This window comes from Myotis nattereri (assembly GCF_964212035.1).
Source record: "Myotis nattereri genome assembly, chromosome: X".
NCBI classification, from domain to species: Eukaryota; Metazoa; Chordata; class Mammalia; order Chiroptera; family Vespertilionidae; genus Myotis; species Myotis nattereri.
In genome coordinates this window covers 109,791,604-109,812,790 of record NC_138078.1, presented here as the reverse complement: position 1 = coordinate 109,812,790, position 21,187 = coordinate 109,791,604, and the positions used below count along the sequence as shown (strand labels likewise).

The window sequence follows — 21,187 nt, the reverse complement described above, 5'->3', positions numbered from 1 at the left end:
TTGTTTAAAGGTTCCAAACTTGCCGAACCGGTTTGGCTCAGTGGATAGAGCGTAGGCCTGAGGACTGAAGGGTCCCAGGTTCGATTCCGGTCAGGGGCATGTACCTTGGTTGTGGGCACATCCCCAGTGGGGGGCGTGCAGGAGGCAGCTGATCAACCTCTCTCATCGATGTTTCTAACTCTCTATCCCTCTCCCTTCTTCTCTGTAAAAAATCAATAAAATATATATTTAAAGGTTCCAAACTTGCAACTAGTAGGTAAATAAATCCTGGAGCTCTAATATATGGTACAGTGAATATAGACAATAAAACTATTATAAATATTAAACGTACTAAGAGATTAGATCTGAATTGCTTCCACCAGTAGAAGAAATAATTATGTGACACCGACAGAGGTGTTAGCTGGCTACAATGTCAACCATATTGCAATATAAATTTGTCAAATCAATAGGTTGTACACCTTAAACTTGCACAATGTTACATGTCATTTAAAATTATATCTCAATTTTTTTTAAAAGCAGGGGAAATCTTTTTATAGCAGGCTGGGGAGATTTATAATTTTCATTTATCACAGTCCACAGTCCATTCTGCTACAGTCTATAGTCCCTTGGAGGGGTAAGAGGAAAGGACATCCTGCTTCACACAGAAGGTAGGAAATGTCGGCAATTTAAAACCTCAAGAAGTGATTCAGCTTGAAAATATAAATGCTTTCAAAGCAGATTTGACATTAAATAAAGTGAGCTCTTAGGTAACACTGGGATGCTGAGATTGCTGAAGAAAAGCATCCCACCATTCTGCCTTATGTCACTATATTAGGTGGAAAGGTCTCTTCCAGAGTGGCAGTTCTCAAGTTCTCTGGAAGTGAGCAAGGTGACGAGTCCTTCAGAACATGAGAGTTGCATTTTACATGCTCTTTGGCTTCAAATCAATTTTCAAAGCCTATGTACTTGACCTGAGGACTACTTATTTCCCAAGATATATGTTAAGTCTTCTAATATTTCTGACGTTCTTGCCTCCTTTAAATTATATTCAGAGGTTTTTAAGGGCTTTTAAAGAGAAATAAGACAATTGGCTGATTAGCTAGAAAATGTGGGAAGTAATTAAACTTCAGCAGTAATCAAATAAATCCAAAGGAACATATTAACAACATACCATTTGTCATTATTCATATCAATGGAGCATTTTTTTTGCCTTTTGTTTCTTAAAGCTCTTTAAGAATGGCAATACTTGGTGTTGGCAAGCATGTAGCAGGAGGAGCACCCTGACAAAATGCTGGTGAGAGTAAAATTTCTAGAATAAAAGATTCATTCTGTTCACCAATGTATTTAAGCCCTTAGACCATCTCTGCCATGTATTAGGTGATTAATAAATATTTTTTGAATTAAATTATATTGTAAATGGATACAGAATTTCTAGAAAACCCTTTTAGCAATATACATCAAGAGCTTCAAATTATTCATAACCTGTGACCAAGGAATCTAACTTCTAGAAATTTTTCCTAGTGAAGTACTCAGAGATTTGTTTGGAAAAACCACAAAACATAATATATAGCAGCAAAAAAACTGGAAGCAATCTAAGTATACAAAGATGTTCCCATCTCACTCAGAGTAAGAGCCCAAAGTCTTTATAGTGGCCTGCAAGGCTCTACAGAATTTTTACTGCCTCACCCTACCCTTACCTTTAGGAATTTAGGACCTTGGTTTCCCACTTCTTTCCTTCATCACTCTGCTCCAGCCACAGTGGCCTCCTTGCTGGTTCTCAAACAATCAGGCACATTACAATTCATCTGTATCTGTGATTCCTTTTGTTGGAATACTCTTCCCCAGATATCCTCATGGATCATTCCTTCACTGCTTTCAAATCTCAAAGCACCCTCCTTCAACTCTCCATCCCTTTCCCTGGCTTTTTTTTTTTCTCGCTATCACATTTACTGCTTCCTAATATACAATATCATTTACTCACCTATGGGTTACCTCCTCCAACTTGAATATAAGCTACACGAGAACAGAGATTTTGTCTATTTCTCTCACAGCTGTATCCCCCTCTACTTAGAATAGTGTTTAATAAATATTTGTGGACTTGAATTGATTTGAATATGAAAATCCATTATTTTAAATATATATGCACAGAAAAAAATCTGAAGGACATACAGCTAAACAGAGTTCACATTTTTAAAATATGAAAAATAAAATTCTAAAGTTGTTGCCCTAACTGTTGTGGCTCAGTTGGTTGGGTGTCCATTTTGATTTCCAGTCAGGGAACATGCCCAGGTTTTTGGTTCCATCCCTGGTTACAGGGGTGCTCTCACATTGATGTTTATCTCCTTTCTCTCTGTCCCTTCTTCTCTCTCTAAAAAGAAATTTAAAAATATTTTTAAAAATATAAAATTTTCATGTCTTTAGTAATAAAAGTATATGGATTCCATATTTTCAATTTCAGAAACTAGAATAGATAATACTTGGTAATGATATTTTAAGGAGACTCAAAAGGGGGCTGTCCATCCACATCCACTTGACCATCCTCTATTGAATCTTGTTCTATGTTAGGCTCTGTGGCAGATGCTAGGGATGCAAAGTCTTGTCCATCAAGGAAGGAGCTCACCATCTAGCAAGAGGTGTTAGGGACAGTCAAAAGGTAACTGTGGTTGAGGTCTGCATGTTATCAAGGGAAGATAGGCAAAGGAAACATGGGAAGTCTGATCTAGGAAAGTTCTCACAGGAGGTGCCTTTGAGCTGAGTCTTTAAAATGTTCACCAGGTAGACAAAGAAGGGATGAGTTGTCTAGGGAAACCAATGTTTCTCAAACTTTGGTGAGTATAAAAATAATCAGGGTGGGGGAAGAGGGTACTTATTAAAATGTCTATTCCTAGGATCAGCCCCCAAAGGTTCTGATCCATTAAGTCTAAAGCAAAGCCTGAGGATCTTCATCTTTAGTAATAGCTGTCATTGTTTGAGCACTTATTATGTGCCATGGATCTATGCTAAGCGAGATAAATCAGACAGAGAAAGACAAATACTGTATGATCTCACTCATGGGTGGAATTGGAGATGGGGATGGGGAAACAGAACAGATGTTGTTTAAGAACTTGCAATACATAGTAAATTAGCCCTAGAGACCTAAGGCACAGTATGGTGAATATAGACAACAATATCTACACTAATAAAAGAGAAAAATGGTAATTGGCGTACGGCGATACCTTTTTCATTGGCTAATCAGGGCTATATGCAAATTAACTGCCAACTAAGATTGGCAGTTAACTGCCAACTAAGATTGGCAGTTAACTGCCAACAAGATGGCGGCTAATTTGCATATGTAGGCACAATGCAGGGAGGCGAAAGGGAAAGCAGGAAGAAGCCCCCTGCCACTGACAGTGATCTGAAACCCAGGGGGGAGCTAAGAGCTGGGGGGCAGGGCAAAGGCGGCCCTGGGGCCGCCTTTGCCCTGCCCCCCAGCCATGATCAGAGAATCAGGCGCCTTTGCCGCCCTGGCCAGTGATAGCAGGAAGTAGGGGTGGAGCCAGCGATGGGAGCTGGGCACGGTCGAAGCTGGCAGTCCCAGGAGCTAGGGGTCCCTTGCCTGGGCCTAAAGCGAAGCCCATGATCGCGGCGCCCCCCGCTGCCACTGCAGGTCCCCGCTGCCTGGGCCGGACGCCTAGGCCAGAGGCGTTAGGCCTGGGCAGGGGCGGAGCCTGCAACCGCGGGGAGCTGGGGGTCCCCTGCCCAGGCCTGACACCTCTGCCGGAGGCCTCAGGCCTGGTCAAGGGGCCGATCCGGTGATTGGTGATCGGAGGGTGATGAGGGTCAACTCCTCTGGCCGAGGCATCAGGCCTGGGTGGGGGGCAGAGCCGGGGATTGGGGGGATATGATGGTCCCCTTGCCCAGGCCTGAAGCCTGGGTCAGAGGCGTCAGGCTTGGGCGGGGGGTGGAGCAAGCGATCAGAGGGAGATGGGGGTCCCCTGCCCAGGCATGATTCCTGGGTCAGAGGCCTCAGGCCTGGGTGGGGGCCAGAGCCAGTGATTGGGGGGAATTGGGGGTCCCCTGTCCAAGCCTGACACCTCTGGCAGAGGCGTCAGGCCTGGGCAAGGGGCCGATCAGGCGATCGGAGGGTGATGGGGGTCAACGCCTGAGGGCTCCCAGTATGTGAGAGGGGGCAGGCTGGGCTGAGGGACACTCTCCCGCCCCCCCCCCCCCACACCCAGTGCACGAATTTCATGCACCGGGCCCCTAGTTGTATTATAATAAACTTGCTAATTATCCCAAACAATAAAACTCTTGGCTGTTCACTATTAGGCTATTTTATTTCCAGTTCCAGCAAGTGCACAAGCACCCCAGGTGATTCCAATCCAGGTAAGAAACACAGAGGTATAGGAAGCAATCTGAGCAAAGGCACTAAGATGCCAAACAGCATGCCCCATTATGAGGAGACCCTTTAATAAGTCCCCATTGTCAATGATATCAAGTCCAGAGTTTTTAACATGGTTTATCACTGTAGTGGACTATCTAGACCCAAGCACTCACTCATTTCCCCTGCTCCCCGACTGCTGAAAGTGTTAGTGGCTGAGAGCTTGCAACCAAGAATCTTCTTCCTGAGATTGCACTGGGCTGAAGAGAGCTTCATAGGCCAAAGTTACACCTCCTTCTCAAGGCAGCCTGCAGGCAATGAATGGTCAATACAGTTTGTCTGATCCTGCTTCCTTTCCTTCCCTTTCAGATGTAGATTCCAAGAGCATTCTACAACAAACTTCCTGTATACTAACCTCCACCACAGAGTCTGCTTTCCCAAGGAATCTAACCCAGGACTCTAACCTATGATCTGGCCTCAGCCTATGAGTCCAGCTTTATCTCTTTCTACTTCCTCCTTACTCTCAATACTCTATCCTGAAGCTAGGAGTGATATGGCCAATATCACAGTTAATGTGTATTTACTGAGTGCTACACACACTTTATGTATATTGCCTCACTTATCTCACAGTGAGGTAGGTTCTATTACCATCCTCTTTTTATAGACGAGGAAACTGATACACAGGGAGTTTAAGTTACTTGCCCAAAGTCACCCAGTTCGAAAGAGGCAAATCTGGGATTCAAAACCAGAGGCCAGACTTTACATGAGATTTTGGCTTTTTAAACGTATCATTCTGGGCCCAGCTATTGTGGCTTAGTGGTTGAACGGCCACCTATGAACCAAAAGGTCACGGGACACATGCCTGGATTTCAGGTTCAGTCCCTAGTGGGGGGGCGTGCAGGAGGCAGCTGATCAATGATTCCCTCTCAGCATTGATGTTTCTGTCTTTCTATCTCCCTTCCTCTCTGAAATCAATAAAAATATTTTAAAAAAATACATAAAAGTATCATGGTGGTAGGAGCATGGAGGGCACATTGGAGGGATGGATACTGGAGCAGAGGCACCAATGAGGAGGCCTACTGCAAGGGAAAATGAGGGCCTAAATCAACATTGTGATAGTGAAGACATAAAGGCAGGGTTAAATAAGATAAGGGGTTGGATGGGACAGGGCTTAGGTTTCCTCCCCTACTTCTCCCATTCCCTCCATATCCACTTTGTAAATGGTGTATTATCAACCATAAGAAGTTAAAAAGTGGGAAGGGAAAACTTGCAGAAAGGACCTTGTATTCAGATGGGGGTTGTGTCTTAAAGTGTGGCTCATGCATCAGCAGTGTGGGCATCAACTGGGAGCTTGTTAGAAATACACGATCTTGGGCAGTATCCCAGGCCTACTGAATTAGAATCTCCATTTTAACTAGACCCCCATATGAGTTACGTGCATATTCATGTTTGAAAAGGACAGACATAATGAATATCCTACTGGAGATATCCAGTTGAATATTTGGGCATGGGATGCAGGATAGACTCACAGGCTAGAATGATAAAGAGGAGAGATATCAGCCTGTGAGTGAAATCACTGGCATTGAAGTAGATTACCAGGGGGAATATAGGACAGAGGTCTCACCAAGGCTTATTGCACAATGTGTTAATCCAAGGTTGAAAATTGTTGGCCCTCCCTGCTGACAAGAGCCAATTCCAATGATTGTTTATTTGACCCTCACATTAGGTTAATTTTAAAAACATTAGATGCAAACATTTAGCCAAAAGATTTTTTATAAGGCCCTTATTTCTGACTTATCTTAAAAGTATTAGAGCCATGTGTGTCAACAATTGGCCACAGCTGATTAGCAGCTGCCTCCTTCAAAGGACACAACCTGAAGGAGGCCCTCTCTTCCCTACTGTATCCTCCAATGCTGAGACCAAATATCAGTTGTCTTTTATTATATTTTCTCTGTTTTTGTTAATATTAACAAGGATAGTTAAATGTTTTTTTTTATACCCATTACCCTATTGAAAGTGGAAAATGAAAGAGAAGAAGGTTAGTATTTTTAAAAAACCCACCATCTTTGCATTACTCATTCATATTACTTGCCTGGCATCTATAGGTTGTTAACCAGTTGTAGAGAGAAAAAGAGAGCCAAGATAGAATCTTGGGGGAAAAATTAACAGAATCTTAGGGGTAGGTGGAGGAAGAGGAACCCGCCAAGGATATTGAAAATAAAAATTCCCAGTCGAGAGAAAGATAACTGGGAGAGTGTGGTCTGACAGAAACAACATGAGGAGGGAGTTTCCAGGAAAGGAGAGGTTCACACTGTTGAGTGCTACAGAGGAATCTAGAAAGGTGAAAACTGAAGACTAAATTGGACTAGACCACTTAGAAGTCCTGGGTTACCTATGCCAGAGTCCTCATGGTGTGGCAAAAGCGCTGAAGCCTTGTTCCAGTGGCCTAGGGAGTGAGTGGGATGTGAGGACTGGGGACTGTAGCTCTCACGATAACCTTGAGAAGCTCAGCTAAAGGGAGGGTGTGTGGGAGACAGAGGAAAATTGGATTTCTTAGTTTGATTTGTTTTTTTTTGAAAGCTGTAATAGACTCAGGCTATGGTACATAGCCAGGAGATGCTTAGAGGTTGAAAATACAGGAGATTTGGATTTCATTCTCTCCTATCTCACTTCCTGCCACAGGGATAGGAGAGAGAGAGAAGGAGAGAGAGAAAGAGAGAGAGAGAGAGAGAGAGAGAGAGAGAGAGAGAGAGAGAGAGAGAATCTCAAGGTTGAGGGAATTCAAATATGATAGCATCAATGTTTTCCATGAAGTAGGAGGCAAGGTCAGCTGCTGGAGGAGAAGAGTGGGGATGGGGAGGGGTAGAGCAGAGACTTGAATGCTGGCCAAGGTTAATATTTTCACCATTCCTTCCATAGGGGCTTTTAGAAACAGGAAGAAACAGGAGAAGTCAAGGTACTATGTTGCCTAGGAAACTCAGTGGTTTGCTAAAGCAATAGTAGGTTGTTTTTAATCTTATTAACCCATTCATATCCATTGACACCTAGAAGAGAAGTGGTGAGTAGGGGTGGAAATAGAGAGAATTATGCCTCATAGGGCACACAGTAGGCATCCTCTGTAGTCTAAGGAAAATATGGGCGCATGTGTAACCTTGGAACAAGAGAATAAAATAAAATGGGAGAAATCACCAACTAAGTAGCAGGCAGTAGGTGTTAAAGACAAATTTCCCCTCTTTGTGTTTGTGTGTATCTGCAGGCTCACAGATACACAGACACACACACACAGGCAGGCAGACAGACACACACAGAGTCCATACCTCTGCACATGTATAGGTGTAATTCCACTATCCCACCAACCAGAAATATCTAGGGTTAAAATGCTGGAATTATTCCTTCATTGATTTTTTTTCTATGTGGCAGGATAATCTGTTTAATTATCACCTGTTTTCTCTGCTTTAAGTTTATCACTAAATAAAATTTATTTTGCCCCAGCTGGTTTGGCTCAGTGGATAGAGCATCGACCTTCGGAATAAAGGGTCCCTGGTTCAATTCTGGTCAAGGGCACATGCCCGGGGTTCCCAGCTCTATCCCCAGTAGGGGGCATGCAGGAGGCAGCTGGTCAATGATTCTCTCACCATTGATGTTTCTATCTTTCTCTCCCTCTCCCTTCCTCTGAAATCAATAAAAATATATTTTAAAAAATAAAATTTATTTTTTTCTCCCTTACTCGATTTTACCACAAAGGAAGGCCAGGGCTTGTGACATGGAGCTCTGAATTCTACTTTCCCCAAGAGGAAAGTAAAGAGGCCTATGCTTCAAAAAAGGTCTAGGTTATTGAGAGCTTTGAGCTGGGTTGTCTGAGGGTGGAGGCGTCTCAGGCAGGAAGAGCGGAGTGTGGGCCAGCCCCAGTGAGTGCTGGCTCACCTGAGTATGGGCACATACTGGGGAGGGAGGAAGCGTTCCAGAGTGTCTTGGATCTATACCCTAAATCACTAAATCCCCAGAAGCCCGGAGCAGGTATATAAATTCTACTAAGGGAGTGTTTTCCTCCAGACTCAATTGTCCTCCCCAAGCTAATTCTGGTTCACCTTTCCTGGTAACTTTAGCATCTAAAAGGATGATACATCACCCACCCTAGCTGTCTACTTCCTTGATGTTCTTCACTTCCAACCACCTTTTTCTTTATCCCACATTAGCCACCCTCTCTCTTGGTCATACACTAGACCTTTTCAATAGTCCAACCCTGGTTAAACCCAACTGTCCCTCATTCCCTAACTAAACATAAACAACTGAACATGTGATGGAAAGCACAGTACTCTATTGTATGCTTTCACTTGAAAAAGTAAAACTTTTTATTTATAGATGACATGATCACTTATATAGTAAATCCAATGGATTCTACAAATAAGCTACAGAACTAATGAGACAGTTTAGCAAAATTGAAGGATACAAGATTGACATATACATGAATTTATTTATATTTAATAATAATGAACCATCAAAAACTGAAATGAGAAAAATACCATTTACAATAGTATTGAAAATATTAACTACTTAGGGACAAAAAGATATACATATTTTAATTCCAATTATATAAATCTCCAGGAAATGCAATCTAATCTATAATAGCAGAAAATAGATCAATGAGTACTTGGGATAGGAGATGGGGAGGGGTTTGCTTTAAAATTTTTTTTTTTACCATAATTCACAAATGGACAGTGATGTTCAAGAATTATATGACAGTCACAGTCCATTCTCTCTCCCACTCTCCTTCTCTGAGAGCATAACATCTCTATTCTTTTCAAATCTCTCTAATGTTGCCTTTTAATTATCACCCTTAATTGATCACCATGCATTTTGTTTTATTAAGAAAATAGAAGCAGCCAGGAGGTCACATGCCTGGGTTGTGCGCTTGATCCCCAGTAGGGTGTGTGCAGGAGGCAGCCAATCAATGATTCTCTCTCATCATTGATGTTTCTATCTCTCTCTCCCTCTCCCTTCCTCTCTGAAATCAATAAAAAATATATTTTTAAAAAAACTCCAAAAGTCTAGGACCAGATGGCTTCACCAGTGAATTCTACCAAACGTTCAAAGAAAAATTAAAACCTATCCTTCTCAAACTTTTCCAAAAAATTAAAGAATATGCAATGTATCCTAACATTCTATAAGGTCAATATAACCCTGATACCAAAATCTGGCAAAGATAACACAAAAAAAGAAAACTACAGACCAATATCTCTGATGAATACAGACGCAAATATCCTAAACAAAATACTAGCAAATTGAATGCAACAGTACATCCAAAAACGAATACATCACAATCAAGTGGGGCACAAGGATGGTTCAACTTACACAAACCAATCAATGTAATACACCACATTAACAAAAGAAAGGATAAAAATCATATGATCTTATCAATAGATGCAGGAAAAGCACTTGATAAGATACAACATCCATTTGTGATTAAAACACTCAATAAAATAGGAATAGAAGGAAATTATTTCAACATAATAAAGGCCATATATGATAAACTCTCAGCTAATATTATAGTCAGTGGCGAAAAATTGAAAGCTTTTCCTCTAAGATTAGGAACAAGACAAGGATGTCTACTCTCACTACTCTTATTCAAGATAGTTCTGGAAGTCTTAGTTAGGTCAATAAGGCAAGAGAAATAAATAAAAGGCATCCAAATAGGAAAGAAAGAAGTCAAATTGTCACTTTTTGCAGATAACATGATTTTGTATATAGAAAACCCTAAAGACTCCAGCAAAAAAACTATTAGAAACAATAAACAAATACAGTCAAGTTGAAGGATACAAAATCAATGTGCAAAAATTCATCACCTTCCTGTATACTAACAACAAAACTTCAAAAAAAGAAATGAAAAAAATCCTTTTGCATTTGTAACCAAAAGAATAAAATACCTAGGAATAAACTTAACAAAGAAAGTGAAATACCTATATACTGAAAATTACAAAGCATTATTAAAAGAGATTGAAAAAGACACTACAAAATGGAAAAATATCCCATGTTCATGGACTGGAAGAATCAACATAGTTATGGCCATATTACCCAAAGCAATATACAGATTTAATGCCATCCCCATCAAAATCCCAGTATCATTTTTTAAAAGAAATAGAAGGAGAAATCATCAGATTTGTATGGAACCATAAAAGACCCCGAATAGCCAAAGCAAACCTGAGAAAAAAGAACGAAGCTGGAAGCCTCACGCTACCTGACTTCAAATTATACTATAAAGCTATGACAATCAAAACAGCATGGTATTGGCAGAGAAACAGACACACAGATCAGTGGAACAGACCTGAGAGCCCAGCTATAAAATTACATGTATATGGACAGATACTTTTTGACAAAGGAGACAGAAATGCACATTGGAGTAAAGATAGTCTCTTCAGTAAGTGGTGCTGGGTAAACTAGAAAGCCACATGCAAATAAATGAGACTGGATTACAGTTTGTCCTCATGTACAAAAATTAATTCAAAATGGATCAAAGACCTAAATATAAGACCTGAAACAGTAAGTTACATAGAAGAAAGTATAGCTGCCAAACTTATGGACCCGGGTTGTAGAGAACATTTTATGAACTTGACCCCAAAGGCAAGGGAAGTAAAGTCAAAATTAAATGAATGGGACTATATCAAACTCAAAAGCTTCTGCACAGCAAAAGAAACTGGCAGCAAAACAAACAGGCAGCCAACCAGATAGAAGATGATATTTTCAAACAGTAACTCCGACAAAGGTTTAATTTCCAAAATATATAAAGAATTCGTAAAACTCAATACCAAACAATCCAATCAAAAAGTGGGCAGAAGACCTCTCCCAAAAAGACATGGGAACAGCCAATAGATATATGAAAAGATTCAACCTCACTGGCAATCAGGGAAATGCAAATCAAATTACAATGGGATATCACCTTATACCTGTTAGCGTGGTCATTATCAACAAGACAAGCAATAACAAGTGTTGGAGAGGTTGCGGGGGAAAAAAGAGGAGCCTTATTTACTGATGGTGGGAATGTTCACTGGTACAACCACTATGGAAAGCAGTTTAGTAATTCCTCAAAAAAGTAGGATACCAAAGGACCCAGCAACCCCTCTCCTGGGTATATACCTGAAAAACTCAAAATCATATATTCACAAAGATTATATATATATACACATATATCCCTATGTTCATTGCAGCATTATTCATGGTGGCCAAGACATGGAGACAACCAAAGTGCCCTGCAATAGAGGACTGGATAAAGAAGATGTGGCACATGTACACAATGGAATGCTACTCAGTCATAAGAAAGGATGAAATAGTGCCATTTGCAACAACATGGATAGACCTTGAGAACATTATGCTAAGTGAAATAAGTCAGTCAGGAAAAGCTAAGAACTATATGATTTCACTCATATGTGGGATATAAAACTGAACCTCATGAACATAAACAGCAGTGTGGTGGTTGCCAAAGGGAAGCGGGTGGGGCAGAAGGGGGTCTTAATATAAGGTGACAGGAAATTTGATTTTGGGTGGTGGGCACACAGTGCAATATACCAATCTTGTAACATAGAAACCCACACCTGAAACCTATATGTTCATGTTGACCAATGTCACCCCAATCAATTTAATAAATAAAGATAAAAATTTTAAAATAAAATTTTGAAAAAAAGAATTATTGGGTCAGAAGTTGTGAATATTTTTTCATGAACTTGGTGTGATGGTTGATTTTATGTGTCAACCTGATTGGGCCACAGGGTGCCCAGATTAAACATTATTTCTGGGTGTGTCTGTGAGGGTGTTGTCAGATGAGATTAGCTTTTAAATTGGTGGACTCAGTAAAATAGATTGCACTCCCCAATCTGGGTGGGCACCATCCAATCCATTGAGGACCTAAATAGAATGACTGCTTCTTGTCCACCTGCTGAGCTGGAACATTGGTCTTCTCCTGACTTTGGACTGGGACTTACACCATTAGCTCCCCTGGTTCTCAAGCTTTCTCCAGACTCGAACTGAACTATACCATTGGCTCTCTTGAGTCTCCAGCTTGCATATGGTTGATTATGAGACCTCTCAGACTACATGATCACGTGAGCCAATTCCTTATAATAAATCCTATTGGTCTGTTTTTCTGGAGAACCCTGATATGCGGGGGTATACTAATGGATAAACCAACTCGCAATAGTTGAGAGTATTAATTTCACTGTGCCCTTCTCACTTAAACTAGGCATAATTGTTTTTTAGCTTTTTTTTTTTGCTATGTTCCATGCAATGTTTGCATACTTATAAAAAAGCACTCATTGCTTTTCTAAAATTCAAATTTCACTGTGTCCTGTATTTTATCTGGCAACCCTACCTGAGGTGATTATCCAAACTCTTTTCTTTTTGGAGGTAATCCATTGTGAATCATGCAGGCAAGGACTCACCTCCCACCATGGAAACTAAGGGAAGCACATGTATCTTCACACGCCCTAGCTGGTTAGGGAACCAAGAGCAGACCCAGGCTCTCATCAAAGACTTTGAATTTTGAGAGATTTATACAAAAAGAGGTAGTTTTGAATTCATTAATAGAAACTACATCTAGCAGAGGCCCCAGAAGCCAATGTTGGATCAGTGCAGTCCAGAGGCATCAGTGTTTTGTTGTGATGATAACTAGAGGAGATGGAGGTAGCAGTTGGCCAGTGGTGACATATTAACCAAAGTGGCCCTGTGACATGACCTTAACTAGAGTCCTCACTGACAAGCCTCCCTTGTCTCTTTCTCATTTCCCTGGGCTGGTTAATCTGCCATCCTGTTGATTTTGTGAAATGCTAAAAAGTTTGCTTAATTCATCCAGAGTCGGTTTCTGTTGTTTGCAACCAAGAACACTGATTGCTATAAATATAAGGCCAGACAGTCTACAGAAAAATTGAAATCATGATATTTACTGCCATTTAAAAAAAAGTTTTAATTGCTTTTAGAAGAAGGAGGAGGAGGAGGAGGAGGAGGAGGAAGTGGAGGAGGAGGAGGAGGAGAGAGATTGAACGGCTACCTTCCATAAGTGCCCTGACCAGGGACCAAACCCACAACCTGGGTATTTGCCCTGACCAGGAAGCAAACCTTCCACCTTTTGGTGCATGAAGAATACTCCAACCAACTGAGCCACACTGGCCAGGGCTCCCCAATTTTTGTATTCCTAAAAATGAATCTTATCATTATTTTTATAAACTAAAATGGTTTATAATGGGAACCAGATATATAGTTACAATCACATAGTCGGACACAAAAAACTGTGGGTGCATCAGGAGTTGGAAAGTTACAAAATAACGAGTGTCACACTGGGTATAGAAGTAAAGCTGTTCCAGAACTTCAGGAGGCAGGCTAATATGACCTCTCCCTGTGATCCTGTCTGTGGTCACCCCTGGAGTCCATCTTGCCAAGGACAAAGCCACCTCTGTCCCCAGCACCCCGGCCCCTTGGAAGCCCCCATGGTCCCTGTCATGACCTCCATAGCCACCCTGATCATAGCTTCTTCTGCTTCCACAATGATCATCTCCATAGCTATCCCCCATATATCCCTGTCCTAAACCATCCGGTTTAGGGGCCTTACATGGTTGCATTCATTCCTCCAAGAGAAGTCCATGTTCTCACAGGACACTTCCAGTCCCCAGCTCGCTGCTGTCTTCCGCTGCCACCACCACCTCCATTTGGGAATCCTCCTCGGTCACTGCCACCACTGCCACCACCTACATAACCTCCACGGCCCATGGGTCCTCCTCATCCTTGGCCTCCATGACCATTGCTACCACCTCGATTAAAATCTGCACGCCGAGTAGCAAATGAAACCTTGATAGATTCCCAGATAATTCTTTACCATCAAACCAGTCAATAGCTGCTTTAGCAGAAGGTGGGTCATCAAATGATACCATTGCCTTTCTCTTCAGCTTGCTCCATTCCTTGTCTGTGTACAGATTAAACATGGGTTATCCTGTTTTTAGTTTGTCTTAATAATACCATTCTGCTCGAAATAATCAGCCACACACTCAATTGTAATATTCTCACCCAGACCTTGCATGAAGATGGTATTGTTGTCTGAATTATCCTGTTCAGAGTCATGACAAGATCCTTGGTCCTGAGGGACACCAAATTTACTGCAACCACCAAGGTCACTTCTGCCCATGCCCCTCGACCTCCGTGGCCACCTCCAAGACCTCTGGATTCATAGCCACCACTGCTTCAGTTGTAACCACCGCCACCACCCCGGCCTTGTCCCCCATGGTCTTGCTGGCCTCCACCATAGCCACTGCCACCATCACCACTTTGGTCCTGATTGCCATAATGCTGCCATTGCTGCCACCACTCATGGAGGACTGATCTTGGCCATAGTTACCTCCTCCACCACCCGCACTGCCACTACTACTGTTGTACTGGTTCTGCTGTCCATAGCCCTGAGGAGGATTCTAGGAGCTTTTCTGCTGTCCATAGCTGGTGGCTATCCACCACAGCTAGACTGCTGACCATAGCCCCCACTCGGGGGCTGCCCAAAGTTGCTGCTCTGAGAACTGCTACCTTAACTTCCTGAGGTGCTGCTAGGAGCCAGCTGCTGGCCATAGCCAGGGTAAAACTGCTGCCCATAAGATGACTGAGAACTCTGACCACCGCCATAGCCACCGTTTGAGCCATATCCCTGGGGAGCTGACTGAGTACCCTAGCCTGTGTCCTGGGTCTGTCCATAAGAACCATAGGTGCTCTGGCCATAGCCTGAAGTGTCCCCAGACTGGCTATAGCCACCATAACTCTGTTGTCCATAGGGCTGGTTGTTCTGCTGGGAATAACCCTGCCCAGGCTGGGTGGGGTAGGCCCCATAGCTTTGGGTTGCTTGCTGGGTATAGTCATTTGAGACCATGTTGGCGCATGTGCACACAGGCCGACACGCCACAAATTCCCACATCATAGAGCATCAACGTCTCAAGGACTGTTATTATTTTTTAAGATATTCTCCCAACCAAATGACTGTTGTGTGAAGGATAGATTTGGAATTTCTGAAAAGAAGCAATAGATGGTGGTATTAGGTAATACATTCTTGATTGTGCGCCCAAATAACCAAGTTTAACATTATCAGTAACACCACCACTAAGGGCACCACTAGTCAATAGGAATGACTAACGTTAATTGAGTGACTAATATGTGCCAGAAACTGTTCTAAGTGTTTTATAGGATGAACTTCCTTTCACCCAATGAAGCAGATACTTCCATTACCTGCATTTTGCAGAAGAGGCAACCAAAGCATGTTCAGGTTAAGTAACTTGTTCAAGATCAGAAAATTAATTAGTGGTGAAGATAAGATTTGAACCCAAGAAGTCTGTCCCCAGTGCCTGTAATCTTAATCCATATGCTCTACTACCTCTCATAATTATGCTACAGTGGTCATTTATTGATTGCCTACTCTGAGCCAAATTCTGAGCCAGGCAAGTTGCATGAGGAGGTCACTATTGCCATTTTATAGATGAGGTAATTACAACCCAGAGAGGCTAAGTAAAAAGTTCATATTCCACACAGAGAGAGACAAACCCAAGAACATTTATAGATGTAATTTTATAATGTTAATAATAAAATTAAAGTACATTAAATTAAAAAAAGTGTCACTTGAGAGAATAATTCCACCTTGGAGAGAGGGAAAAATAGACTTTGAAAGTGGTTGGCATAATAAAGTATTCTTTTTTATTTCAGCTCTTCAGAGATGTGTGGCCAAAATATTCTCCTTCTTTACTTCTCTCTCACAGTGGTTCTCAACCTTCTGGCCCTCTAAATACAGTTCCTCATGTTGTGACCCAACCATAAAATTATTTTCGTTGCTACTTCATAACTGTAATGTTGCTACTGTTATGAATCATAATGTAAATATCTGATATGCAGGATGGCCTTAGGCGACCCCTGTGAAAGGGTCGTTCGACCGCCAAAGGGGTCGCGACCCACAGGTTGAGAACCGCTGCTAGGAGCTAAAGAAGGTATGTAAACTAAAGGCATTATTGGAGCCTGGCTCATTGTTCCTTCTGAGGATGCTGTCTAATGAGCCAGAGAGGTGATTTAGGCAGCCTCCAAGTTGGATAATTTAGGTAGGCTCTGGAGGGAAGCAGTCCTCTTAACAAAATGATTGTAATATTTATGTGGGACAGTAAACTTACATAAACAGCTAAGAAAAGTTTGAGTCAGAGGAGTAATGCTATCAAAATATACTATAAAACCATAGCATTTAAAACAGTGTGACAGTGGTGCAAGAAGAGAGAGATCAATGGAACATAACAAACAGCCTCGAAAAAACAAAACATATGTATGTACATATGTACACTTAAAAACATATGAATTTATAAGGTAAAGATCACAGAGCAATGGGAAAGGAAAAGGTGATTCCATAAACAGTACTAAGGTGATTTGTGACTTGGGAAAATAATCACATCATACACACTGAAATAAATTCTGCCTGTGTAAAAGATAAATTTTCAAAATGGAGAAAATGAGATTATCCATCCAATTCCTGGATTAGGAAGTGCTTTTTGGCATACATGTGATAGAAGAGATCACAAAAAGAAATTGACTGGTATGCCTACATAAAAATTAAATCTTCTGAATATCAAGAAACAGCATAAACAAGATAAAAGGCAAAAATATCTCTGAAAATTCTTCCAATAAATATAAACAATTAATAGAGATGTTGTAAATCAATTAGAAAGACACTAAAAGAGCAAACAACAAATGCACAAAAAAACTAAACAGAGTAATCACATATGAAGAAACACAAATGGGTAATAAAACATTAACAATTTTGGTCTCACTTGAAATTTTAAAATGACAGCTAAAAATAAGAGAGCATCTCCCACCTACCAAATCATCAAAGATGCTTAAAAGTCATAATCCCTATGCCCTGACCGGTTTGGCTCAGGGGATAAAGCGTCGGCCTGCGGACTGAGGGGTCCCGGGTTCAATTCCGGTCAAGGGCATGCACCTTGGTTGCGGGCACATCCCCAGCGGAGGGTGTGCAGGAGGCAGCTGATCGATGTTTCTCTCTCATCGATGTTTCTGATTCTCTATCCCTCTCCTTTCCTTTCTGTGGAAAATCAATAAAATATATATTTTTAAAAAAGTCATAATCCCCTAATATTACAAAGCACTTCCATATACTGACAAGGAGGACAAATTGGTCTGGCCTTGCTGAATGGCAATTTGGCAGCATGCATGAAGAGTCTTTGGAAGAGTTCCGACCTTTTTTCTTAGAAATTCCATATCTACAAATTTATCTTAAGGAAATAGGTTTGTACAAAGACATTCATTTCAGCCCTAAGAGAACCATTAGGGAAATGGTTAAATAAACTATGGTGCAGCCAAACAATAGAATGTTATGCAGTTACCAAAAATGATTTTTCCAAAGGATTTTTTTAAATTTTATTTTTTTAATTTATTGCTTAAAGTATTACAAAGGGTATTACATATGTGTCCATTTTATCCCCCCGCCCTAGACAGTCCCCTAGCCTCCCCTATCCCCCAATGACTTATGTCCACTGGTTATGCTTATATGCATGCATACAAGTCCTTTAGTTGATCTCTTACCCCCCTACCTCCTGCCCCCCAACCCTCCCCGGCCTCCCCGCTGCAGTTTGACAATCTGTTTGAGGCAGCTCTGCCTCTGTATCTATTATTGTTCAAAAGTTTATAATGGTCTCTATTATCCATGAATGAGTGAGATCATGTGGTATTTTTCCTTCATTGACTGGCTTATTTCACTTAGCATAATGCTCTCCAGTTCCATCCATGACGTTGCAAATGGTAAGAGTTCCTTCCTTTTTAGAGCAGCATAGTATTCCATCGTGTAGATGTACCACAGTTTTCTAATCCATTCATCTACTGATGGGCACTTAGGCTGTTTCCAGATCTTAGCTATGGTGAATTGTGCTGCTGTGAACATAGGGGTGCATCTATCCTTTCTGATTGGTGTTTCTGGTTTCTTGGGATATATTCCTAGGAGTGGGATCACAGGGTCAAATGGGAGTTCCATTTTCAGTTTTTTAAGGAAACTCCATACTGTCTTCCATAGTGGCTGCACCAGTCTGCATTCCCACCAGCAGTGCACAAGTGTTCCCCAAAGGATTTTTAATACCAGAAAAATGTATGGTAATAAATTAGATAACGTAGGTGAAATGGACAGATTCCCAGAAACACACATATTACCAAAATTGATTCAAGAAGAAACGGAAAAATTAAATAGACCTATAAAAAATAGAGATTTAATTAGTAATCAAAAGCCTCTCATTGTCACACAGGCACACCTACTTCTTGTCCACACCTCTTATAAAGAAGAGTCATTGTGTGTGTGGGGGAGGTTGGGGCTTAAAGGGGGGGGATGAGGACACATTTGTAATACCTTATCTAATAATAAAAAAAAAGAAGAGTCATTTTTTCTTTTTATGAAACAAACTATAAACAGTTTGGGGTTCAGGTTCCAGACGAAGGCAACACTGGAGGTAGATAAGGTTTGTCTTAACCCCCCTCTTTATATGCTTTTGGGTCATCTCTAGGGCACTATTTCGTCTTTCCAGTGGTCTCCTGTTATTATCATTTTCACTCTAGAAAAATTTTCCCTAAGGCAAAGAGCAAGTAAATGAATGCATACCCAGTTGGACTTAGCTGATAATACATATCTTTCCTAGGAATATTTGATAGAGGCCAAAACCTTGGCCAAAAGAATGAATCCCTAAGTGGCCTGGTGTTCAAAGCCGTTCTACCTCACTACCCGACCCCTTCCATACAAGCTGAGCTATGCAAGCAGTCTCTTGCTCTTCCAGCTAAATGGACCTACTGGCTGTATTCCCCTGAGTGCCTCATACATGCTCAGCTTTCTCAAGATTTCCTTCCATTTGGAAGCCTTCTTACCTACCTAATCAACTGTTACCCATCCCTTGAGACCACCCGAATCCCACATGTGCCCTAAATTCTTCTTTCATTTATTCATTAATTCAATGAATATTTCTTTTTTAAAAAAATATATTTTATTGATTTTTTACAGAGAGGAAGGGAGAGAGATAGTCAGAAACATCGATGAGAGAGAAACATCGACCAGCTGCCTCCTGCACACCCCCTACTGGGAGTGTGCCCGCAACCAAGGTACATGTCCTTGACCAGAATCGAACCTGGGATCCTTCAGTCCGCAGGCCGACGCTCTATCCACTGAGCCAAACCAGTTTCGGCTCAATGAATATTTCTTGAGCACAGTTCCAGGTATAGGAGATACAGTGGTGGTGGAAACACATGGGCCTTGGTCTTAGTTGATTGAGAGAGGTACCAGACAAGTAAACAAATACATGTATAATGACAAATTGTGATATGTGCATTGAAGGAAAAGAACAAGGTGCAGTGAGAGATAATACTGAGGTCAGTATAAGCAGCTTCCTTGAGTAGCCCAATTTTCTCTGACCTCTCCCTAATTTAAGCCCCTAAAGCCCTACTGTGTGAACCATTTAGATATTCACTGAAAAATGTACTTGGCATTCTTTATGTATCAAACTCTGTGCAATAATAATACTTAATACCATTGATTGAGCAATTACTATATGCTACACACTGTGCTGTGCAATATATATATAATTTTTCCCCCTCGCACTTAATCCTTAAAATGACTCTGTGAGAGAAGTACTATTGTTCCCATTGTATAGATGAGATGACTGAGTCACAGAATGGGTTAGTTACTTTCCCAAGGTCATTCAGTTAGTGACAAAGCTGGGTCTGAAACTCAGGCTGTGTGGATCCTGAGTTTACCTATTTAACTGCAATACTCTACTGTCTTCTGTAAGATGCATGCAAGATGGGCTGTGTGTGTGTGTGTGTGTGTGTGTGTGTGTGTGTGTGTGTGTGTTTGGGGAGGGTATGTAGTTGAAAAGATGGGCCTACCTGGGGAGTCTTCCATGCACATACTGGCCGTACTATGCTTTACTCCAGTCCTCTCATTGATGCCCAGGAGAAAGGGAAAGAAATACAATCTGCTAGTGACAGGGGAATGGGATGCAAGGGCAATGGGGTTCACAAGATGCAGCCACAATATTTGAGCTGGATTTTGCCTAAATTTGGAACTTGTCTGTGGAGAAGGAGAATAGATTGAGAGGCCTTGAGAACACCCTGTCCAAAGGCACAGAGATGGAAAGAACACAATGTGTTTGAAGAGTGGGTGGGCTGCTCTTGACCCTGCCTGGGGTCAGAGCCAGGGCAGGATAGTGGGGGAGGCCGGGCTGTGTTAAACTTTATTCCTTCCATTTTTGGAAATACATACCCTCTTCTCCCTGGGAAGGTGTCCATTTCTTCCTGGAGGCAAAGCCTGGTATTCAAGCGTCATGGAGACAGAAGGTCACATGCCACCCCTCTGCTTTTCAGAGAGTGAAAGATGGTAATTGCAGGAGGCATGATAAAACTGTTGAGGGTACATTCAATCTCCTACATAAATTGCAATAGACAAGTCATGGTTCTCTTTGTACTGGAACATAGAAAAATTGAAAATTTGTCCACAAGTTAGGAAATGAGAACTTACCACTAGTAAACAATCTATGCTCTCCTTCAGCTCTTGTGGATCTTTTTCAGTGACTTTGTAATAGACAATTTTCGTTAACAGAACCAGACCGGATTTTAGGGAATGTCCTCTCCCATTCCTTTTCTTTCTTATATCCCCCAGAGTTTCTAGAAGAGTGCTGAGCACAAACTAGGTGCCTCAATTTCCTCATCTGCAGGACGTGCCCATTAATAGTCCCTACCTCAGAGAATTTTTGGGAGGATTAAATGAGATATGGGATGGCAATAAAGTTCTCGATACAGACCCTGGCAGTAAGC

The 21,187-nt window shown here is 41.5% G+C and overlaps 1 pseudogene across 1 annotated transcript; it reads right to left on the bottom strand.

Annotated features, from left to right (window-relative positions):
* Positions 1-13,702: 13,702 nt before the first annotated feature.
* Positions 13,703-15,227, bottom strand: LOC308511333 (RNA-binding protein FUS-like; annotated as a pseudogene). The gene has a single exon. The product of its transcript is annotated as an RNA-binding protein FUS-like (transcript).
* Positions 15,228-21,187: the final 5,960 nt, after the last annotated feature.